At 46.1% G+C, this 9,236-nt stretch overlaps 1 pseudogene; it reads left to right on the forward strand.

Annotated features, from left to right (window-relative positions):
- Positions 1-279: 279 nt before the first annotated feature.
- Positions 280-528, forward strand: LOC148774545 (COMM domain-containing protein 6 pseudogene; annotated as a pseudogene).
- Positions 529-9,236: the final 8,708 nt, after the last annotated feature.

Raw genomic sequence — 9,236 nt, forward strand, 5'->3', positions numbered from 1 at the left:
CTGAGAGTTCCTCCAGTCCCATTTCCTTACTGCCATTTACCTAATCGATATATCGATACGCACTGCAGGTTTTCGTTACAGCAGCATCTTACTTTTACTGTCAATTTTTAAATTAGTCCGAATAAGCTAGGGTGTATTATGGGCACCCCCTAATTCAGTGGTTTAACACTTGCTTGCTCACATAAAGTCACAGATAAATCTGGCTGCATTCTGTGGCATATATAATATACATTAAGGTTTCCACCCAAGTGGGTAATGGAAGCCGCACTGGACCCTGCTATGGAGGGGTCCAGCAAGCCACAGATAGATGCTAAGGCCACAGTCACCAGCTGGCTCAGAGATTTTCAGTGGAAGCTGGGGATGGCTGTGAGCTCAGACAGCTGCAGATTACTTAAGTGTCCTTATGTTTCAAAGTGGCAGATCATTGAGGTCAAGTAAAGAACAAGTTTTTCTGAAATGACAATTCCACAGTTTCCGAATTTCTACAGATTGTTCAAGGAAGTTGCTGTAATTATTGAAACTATGTGAAAACTGATTACTTGGTTGATGAATTGCTACCATCGTTCTAAAATCATGGACTTCATGGGACTTCCCTTGTGGTCCAGTTAGGACTTCTCCTTTCAATGCAGGGGGTGTGGGTTTGATCCCTGGTCAGGGAGCTAGGACCCCACACGCCTTGTGGCCAAAAAAGAAACAAAGCATAAAACAGAAGCAATATTGTAACAAAATCAATAAAGACTAAAAATGATCCACATCCAAAAAAAATTTTTTTTTATTAAAAAACTACCACTTATTTAAAAAAAAAAAAAGGACTTCACTTTCTGCAACAAAACAGCTTAAGGATCAAATGATAAGTACTGAATGAAAATTACACCTAGGGTTTTCCATTTTTTAAATAATGAAAAAAAAATCAAACAGGAAAAATATAAAAATAAGATATATGTTAAGGAAACACACCAAAAGTTAGGGAAACATTTTCTTTTCCTCAGTCTTTCACATTGAGTATTTATTATTTTGTAATCAGAATATGGACTTCCCACGGGACTCAGTGTTAAAGAATCTGCCTGCCAATGCAGGAGACACAGGTTCGATCCCTGAGTTGGGAAGACACTTGGCGAAGAAAATGAAAACCTATTCCAGTATCTTTGCCTGGGAAATCCCATGGACAGAGGAGCCTGGCGGGCTACAGTCCATGGGATCATAGAGAGTCAGACACAATTGAGCAACTAAACAACAATCAGAAGAAGATTACAAATACTTAAATCAACAGGTTACTCAGCTACTTGGGAGATATGGTTCTTAACGGTTCAGCTGACTTGGTCCTTTGAAAACTGCATTCTCTGTATGGGCCTTTCAAGAATCTCTTTCAAGATGATACACTACCCCTGAAATTATCACAACATTGTTAATCGGCTATATTCCGAAGCAAAAAAAAAGTTTAAAAAAAAGGATTATTGAAAGAAACAATCCACCAGTTAAAAGAGCAAAATATATAGTTAAGTTTACCTTTACTCTTCATGGCACAAGGGATGAAGAACTGTGTCTTGGTGTTGGATGGTGGGCCTCTTATGCCTGTATATGTTTGTTCAGAGTAAAACACTCTATGAACCAAGTTCAAGGACATTAGCAGCAAAAGGGCTATTTGTGGCAGCATGTTCTCAGATGGATTCTGAAAAACAGGAAAGAATAATTTCATACAGCTTCGTCATTGACCTCTTTTATTTTTGTAATGTTGTATAGATGAATTCTTTAGTTATCTACTTTTGCTAGCCTTATCCTATATATTCTGAATATAGTCCATAAATTAATTAGCATTATAATTTTGTTAATCATACAAATATATGTCTTATTTGGTTTTGAAAACCACATCCAGGTAACCAAGTAAAAATAAAGTGATTTAAATAAAAGGAAAAAAAAAAAGCCAATGCTCTGGTGTATAGGCCTTTCCTTCTCCTGAGATGGCCTTTGCTATGAGAAGTCTTTCTGTTTTTATTTTATTATTATTCTTTTTATTGGAGATAATTGCTTTACAACATTGTGTTAGCTCCTGCTGTACAACAATGAACCAGCTATATGAATACATATATCCCCTCCCTCCTAAGCCTCCCTCCCAAACCCCATCCCACCCCTCTAGGTCACCACAGAGCACCGAGCTGAGCTCCCTGTATTATACAGCAGCTTCCCTGTATTATATTATACTACCCATCTATTTTACACATGGCCCTGATATGTGTCAGTGTTACTCTCTCTGTTCATCCCACCCTCCCCTTTCCCTGGTTCACCTGTACCTATTTTTCTAGATTCCATATATATGGTTTAATATACAATACTCGTTTTATGAGAAGTGTTTCTAATCTCCAGAGCATCCTGGAGTCTGTTCTCCCAATAGTCCTATGTATTTAATGGTCACATTGGGATACGGTAGGAATACTTTAAATTTGCCTGCATGCTAAGTCACTTCAGTCACGTCCGACTCTTTGCAACCCCATGGACTGTAGTCCACCAGGCTCCTCTGTCCATGGGATTCTCCAGGCAAGGATACTGGAGTGGGTTTTGGGGCCCTCCTTCAGGGGCTCTTCCTAACCCTGGGATCAAACCCTCATCTCTTACATCTAGCTGCATTGGCAGGTGGGTTCTTAACCACGAGCACCCTGTGGGAAGACCATCTACTGTGCTGGAGGAGAGCAAAGGGACTACCTCTGCCTAGAAGGCCGAGGGAAGCTGTCATGACCACTAAACGTAGGTGACTGCACTGGGACAGGTCGGTGTGCCTAGAATTTGCTGGGACTCGAAGAGTCTATGACTAATTCTATGAACCAGAAGCCAATCACACCAGAGAAAGAACGTGGGCATCTTAGTCCTGTCCAGAAGGTGTCTTGGAAGAGTAAACAGACCTCAGCAGGATAGATTCAGAAACATGAGGGATTCCCAGGGACTGAGAGCATTTGTCTTCCATGGAAAACTCTAGAAAAGATCCCAGGAGTAGGAGATATGCCCAGAGATAACATCCTCAAGATAGATGCTCACTGGGATTTCCCTAGCGGTCCAGGGTTAAAACGCCACCCTTTCACCACAGGGAGCATGGGTTCTATCCCAGGAACTAAATTTCAGGTGCTTCTTGGTGTGGTCAGATAAAAAAAGAGAAGAAAGAAAGAAAAGAAAAACACTCATCATGGCCATTGGCCAAGATGGGAGAACAAAGAAGCTGGGTCTTTTAGGGCTTACCATCAGGAAAGAAGTTTGCTCATGTCCTGATCTCTTTTTCTCCCCCCAGGCTCTTACCCCAAAAGGGTCAGAAAGTGCAGTGGGTAAGATGGGAGAGAAGACCTAGTGAGGGACCTCCTGCCAGCAAGGGGCCAAGCCGGGAGAGGAAGGCGGGCTCAATTTTCCATCAAGTCCAGAATTTGATTATTACCTGGGAAAAATGACATTTTAATTGCTAACTGGAGTCCATGTTTAAGTGTTCAGCAACACAAAGTAGCTAAAGGACACTTTAGAACTGAAGAGTTCGTTGAGTATTTATCCAGGGGACAGGGAGGAAATACTTAGTCCCCTAGAACAGGAGGAAGGGCCAGCCTTTGGGAGACAGGATGAAGTCCCTTGATGATCCCATCCCTTCTCTGTTCAGGATTCTGCTAAGTCACTTCAGGATTAGGGCTACGAAAATAAAACGATCGACTTGTTGGCAAAGGCCCTGATGCTGGGAAAGATCGAAGGTAGAAGGAGAAGAGGGCGGCAGAGGATGAGATGGTTAGATAGCATCACCAAGTCAGTGGATATGAACTTGGGCCGACTCTGGGAGATAGTGAGGGACAAGGAAGGCCTGCTGTGCCGCAGTCCACGGGGTTGTAAAGAAGCGGACACGACTTAGCGACTGAACAATAAACAAGTAAAACAGAGGATAGGTGGGTACAAACGGAAAGGTGAGAGTCAGACTTGTCCTTTCAATGCAGGGAGTGTGGGTTCGAACCCTGGTCGGGGAGCAGAGATCCCACATGCCTCACGACCAAAAAACCCGAAACATAAAACAGAAGCAACACTGTAACAAATTCTATAAAGACTTTTAAAATGGTCCACATTACACACAAAAAAAAAAACTTAAGAAAAAGAGAGGAGAGGGAAGAGGAACCACTGCTACGTCAATGCCCAGCTAGCCTCATCCTTGACCTTCATTCTGCCCTAGGGGCAGGGACCATCTGTGTCCTGCACACCCCCTTGGTGGCTTCCCACTGCCAGTACTGAGGCCCCTGCACCTGCAGGCTTGCTCCCAGCCCACTCCCTGCAGCAGGCAGAAAAGTCAGGAAGCTGATAGCCTCGGGGCAGCCCTCAACAATGAGGGGAGGTGAAGAAGAAATCTCCCCCTGTGCTCATCTCCCACAGAGGAGATGAGGCTGTCTTTCTGGCTCCTCTGTGGATGGTGTTTTAGGTGTCCCAAGCACACCTGCTTAATAAAACACTTTCTATTGACTTCCTTCTCTTGTTTCCCATCATCTCAAACAGATTCCCATCAAATAAACTACCTGCACTCACATCTTTCTCTCAAGGTCTGTTTCCTGGGGCACTGAGAAAGCCATTCTCCTTCCCACACCCATCCCAGGAGTAGAAGCCTGTTCCTCTTGTTGCCTCCCCAGGATGGCGGAGACAGTTTCTAACATATCCGCCCTCTCCTCACCTCTCTTCCATTGACTGACCAGAGTACCGTCCCTTCTGGGGAAGAGGGGAAGAACGCAGACCCTCGAGCTCTGCCATCATCTGGTCAGCCCCCAGAGACCCCAGGGGTCCCACCAGCCCCAGGCAGGCCAGGCAGCGTCCCAGAGCAGCTCACACGTCGCCCCTGGCACCTTGGTCTCGGGGCAGTGCCGCTTCCTGCCCGTCTGTTGGGAGCACTCACAGGAGACGTGAGCAGATGTCTGGCAGATGTTCAGCCTTGTTCGCACCAGCCAACAACAACAGAGCCGAGAGACGACGCGGCAGGGGGAGGAAGGGAGGCGGCTCTGGCCCCACAGCTGGGGACACGGCCATGGAGACACTGTCTCCCCTTCCTCTGGGGGAGGAGATGGGGTGGGAGGGGGCGGTCTGTGTGTGACCTGGCTGCAGTGAATTAAGAGTTTGGAGCCCTCAGTGTCAGTGTTCAGGGCAGAATCCTGGGTGGATCAGCCTATTGCATTCAGAACCCCCAAACCAATGACAGGCAGCCTGGCTGCCCTGGGAGACCTGGAGAAGGTGCAGGAATTCCAGTCTATCAGATGGCAGGTTTGCCCAGCATGGCCCACGGTCCCCTCCCATACAGACTGGGACATCTGTAGTGCTCTCTCCACTGAGGCTGGACACATCCCCCATCTTGCTCAGCACAGGGCTCCAGAGAGACTTGACGCATCCCCAGAGCTGGTACCCAAGATGAAGCCCACATCCCACCCCTCCAGGCTTACGAAATGGAGCTGAGGGCTAAACTCCCAGGTATGCCAAGGCAGACTGGGGTGCCCAGGAAACTGAGCACTGCCCTCTGCTGAGAAAAGTCCCCGTGTAGTCCCACCACGGCTCATGGCAGCTCCCAGTCTTTTCCACACCCCGCCACTGCTTCCTGCTGCCAGGGCTGAACAACTCTGCAGCAGTGAGCTGCACCTTACACTCACCCTCGCACTCATTCAATCGTGCCCTGCAGCCTTGGTCTTCCTGGCCCCCTTCGGAGGACACCTTTAAAGCAGCTCTGAACAAAGAACTCGAAGGCACACCTAGGGCTGTTCCTCATAGTGAATTGTGTGTGTGTGCTCTGTCTCCCAGTCACGTACGACTTTGCAACCCCATGGACTGTAGCCCACCAGGCTCTTCTGTCCATGGGATTTCTCAGGCAAGAATTCTGGAGTGGGTTGTCATTTCCTTCTCCAGGGGATCTTCCCGATCCAGGGATCAAACTTTCTCCTGCATCAGAGGCCTGAGTGGCAGCACCAATTACTGATGCTGTGCTCTGGCCCCTGGTCCAGACTGCCTGACTCTCTTCCTACTTGGCTGTACAGCATCAGGGCAAGTTAACCATTCTTTGTCTCTCCTCCTATAAATTCAGATACTGATGGCCCCCATCTCACAAGTTATATGTAGGATTCAATTGATGAACACATGAAGAGGTGCTTAGAACAGTGGCTGGCACCTCATGCTCCATAAATGTTAGCTATGATGATGATGATGTTCTGACACTAGGAACACAACTCTGAATTGGTTTTCCTGCCCTTGGGGAGCCTGCAGTCAAGCACACAGAGAAGTAAACACACGATGACAACTCAGAGATACAAGTGCTCTGTGTAGAGGGAATGCCAATTTGTGTGCAATACTGGGCAGCTCTAGAGAAGGAAATGGCAACCCACTCCAGTATTCTTGCCTGGGAAATACCATGGGCAGAGGACCCTGATGGGCTACAGTCCATGGGGTCACAAAGAGTCAGACATAACCTAGTGACTGATGACTGAGAACACTGGAGTGGATTGCCATTTCCTTTTCCAGAGGATCTTTCTTGCCCAGGTGTTGACCCTGCGTCTCCTGAACTGGCAGGCAGATTCTTTATCACTGAGCCACCTGGGAAGCCTGAAGTGACCGATCTCCTCACTGAGTTGTCTGACCCCAGAGCGAGTCTTATAACTTATTATCCTCCTGCCATTCATAAGAATACATTTTGTCAATTCATTTAATCTTATAAACAAGTCTGAGAGGAAGTCGGCAGTCCAGCAGAGAACACAGAGGCTTGGCAAGGAGGAGGGCCAGAGAGAAGCAAAAAGGGCTTTGAGTGACTGCCTGGACGTCACACTGCTGTCACTCAGGGAAGCTTCAGACCCCAGGGTCCCAGGCCTGGGTGCTTAGCACAGTTTCCTGGGGAGAAGTCCAGGCTTCAGACGGAATGTCTATATAGAGCCCCAGAGGGGGCATAGTCAAACCTGAACCTCCCCTGGCACAACCCCTTGGAATGCTGTTTTTTTAAAAGAAGCCTTTAACATTCACCTAGTATACCGTTTCTTTTACAAGGGAAAAAAATGAACTGACACCCTAACTGCAGTGCTTTTATGGCTTTTCTCCTCTTTAAATGTACATTTTTGAAAACTGGAAACTCCCTCGTATTTTGAAATTAAGCTCAACTGCTGAGCCAGGAGAGCCAACTTGTTAGCGTTTTTAACACTGACATCTTGTGGCCGCTTTGGAGAACTGCAAGACTAAATATGTAGGCGAGAAACCAGTCCGTTTCTGTCTCTCTCTTTCTCTGTCTCTCTTGTCTTCCTTCCTCCTTTCCTTTCTCTTCCTTCCTTTTAATTGAAATATGGTTGATCTGCAATATTATGTTAGTTTCAGGTGTCCTATATCACGACTTAACATTTGCAGGCATTATGTAATGATCACCACCCGTCCCTATACAAAGTTATTTCAATATTCTTGACCTTTATGCTGTACATGACATCCTTGTGGCTTGTTTATTTCATAACAGGAGGTTTGTACCTTTTACTCCCCAACACCCATTTCACCCAGTTCCCCATTCCCCTCCCATTCTGGCAACCACCCCTTTTTCTCTGTATCTATGAATGTTTTCATTTTGTTTTTTAGATTCTACATGTAAGTGGATCATACTGTATTTGTCTTTGTCTGACCGATTTCACTTAGCACAATGCCTTCTAGATCCATCCAGGAGATTTCAGCATCTGCATGAATCTTACCCTAGTTACTTCCATTCTCCAAAGGACTTAACTGATCGTGAGAGTAATCAGCTTCGGTCCCTGTGGGCTCTGACACTCTGGTTCTGTCACTGCTTTTCTTCAAGAGAAGAAAAAAAATAATGCATCTCATTATCTTCATTGGAACTTGCTTTGAAATGTTTATTGAAGGCTTAAATTATTTCTCATATAATTTCCAGTTAACGCCTTTTGCCTTATTTTTCTAATGGCATGATTGTGGTTTTCTCTTTCACTTATAAGAGTTCTTTACATATTTTAAATTTTTTTTTTGCCAGGCGGCGGGTGGGATCTTAGTTCCCCAACCAGGGACTGAACCCACAACCTCTGCACGGGAAGCAGTCTTACTGTGCACTTTATTGCTATGCTATTACATCAGCTCCACCTCAGATCCTCAGGCATTAGACCCCGGAAGTTGGGGAGCCCTGCTCCAACCCAGCCCCTTCTCTCCACCTTCCCTGACACTGCCTCAGTTCAGAGCCTCATCTCTCCCCAGGGACCCCTTCACTCCCTGCTGCTTCCTTAATAATCTTTCTAAAGCAAAATCATGCCACTTTCCTCCTCAAATCCTTTGAACACTGGCCATCACCTTCCAAATAAAATTCAAATAACTTGATACATGCAGCCACGAATGATATGCAAATGATTAAACAATCTGAACAGTTTTTTCTGCACATCACTGGGCACCAACCAAACAAAACACTCCAGCCACTCTGGGGTCGGGTCCTCTAGGCTCCCTGCTGGGCCAGACATTCACTCTGAATTTCTGGGCGAGGGCCAGGCATCATTCATTACTAAAGTTCTACAGGTAATCCAGTGCACAGCCAAGGGCAGAAACTCCTCCTGTTGTACTGCAATAGACAGGGTAATGCCTGCCTCCTGGAAAACAGTCAAGCCATGTTGGCTTGAAGCTGCATTTATTTGAAATGCATTCGTATAACCTGTGACTTACTTTCTGCCTCTGGGCACACAGTCGTCACTCGGTATCCTCGAGGACTGGTTCCAGGGCCCCCACGGACACCAAAATCCTAGGACGCTCAGGTTCCTTAAGCCAGCTTCCCTATCTGCGGATTCTGCATCCACAGATTCAACCAGCTGCGGATCATAAACATAGTATCCATGCTACATGGTAGGCAGTTGGTTGAATTTGCGGATGTGAAACTGCAGATAGGGAGGGCCGGCGGGATGTTGACGCTAACCAGCCATAACCCTCATCTTAACCTCCCGCGCTGGGCATCTCTTCAACCCATTATAATACCTTACACATCACAGGTACTGTACTCCACAAAGAATGAGTAGTAGATGGACAAACACGTGGAAAGATATATATTTATTTTGTCTGATGACGTGAAAGCCAGAACTAATGTGCTGGTTTCAAAGACAAGGCAGAAATAAGGAGATTCTGCAATATGAAAAGCACTACAAAATAAAGGACTAGTCAAAGAGAGGTCTTGATTCCCCTATGCCAAAAGAAGACACAGAAACGCGAGAGGGAAAATGTTTAATGTAATGCCACAGCAGTCCACAGCT

Source organism: Moschus berezovskii, chromosome 21 (genome assembly GCF_049115385.1).
Source record: "Moschus berezovskii isolate FMDL1 chromosome 21, NW_MosBer_1.0, whole genome shotgun sequence".
Classification (NCBI taxonomy): Eukaryota; Metazoa; Chordata; class Mammalia; order Artiodactyla; family Moschidae; genus Moschus; species Moschus berezovskii.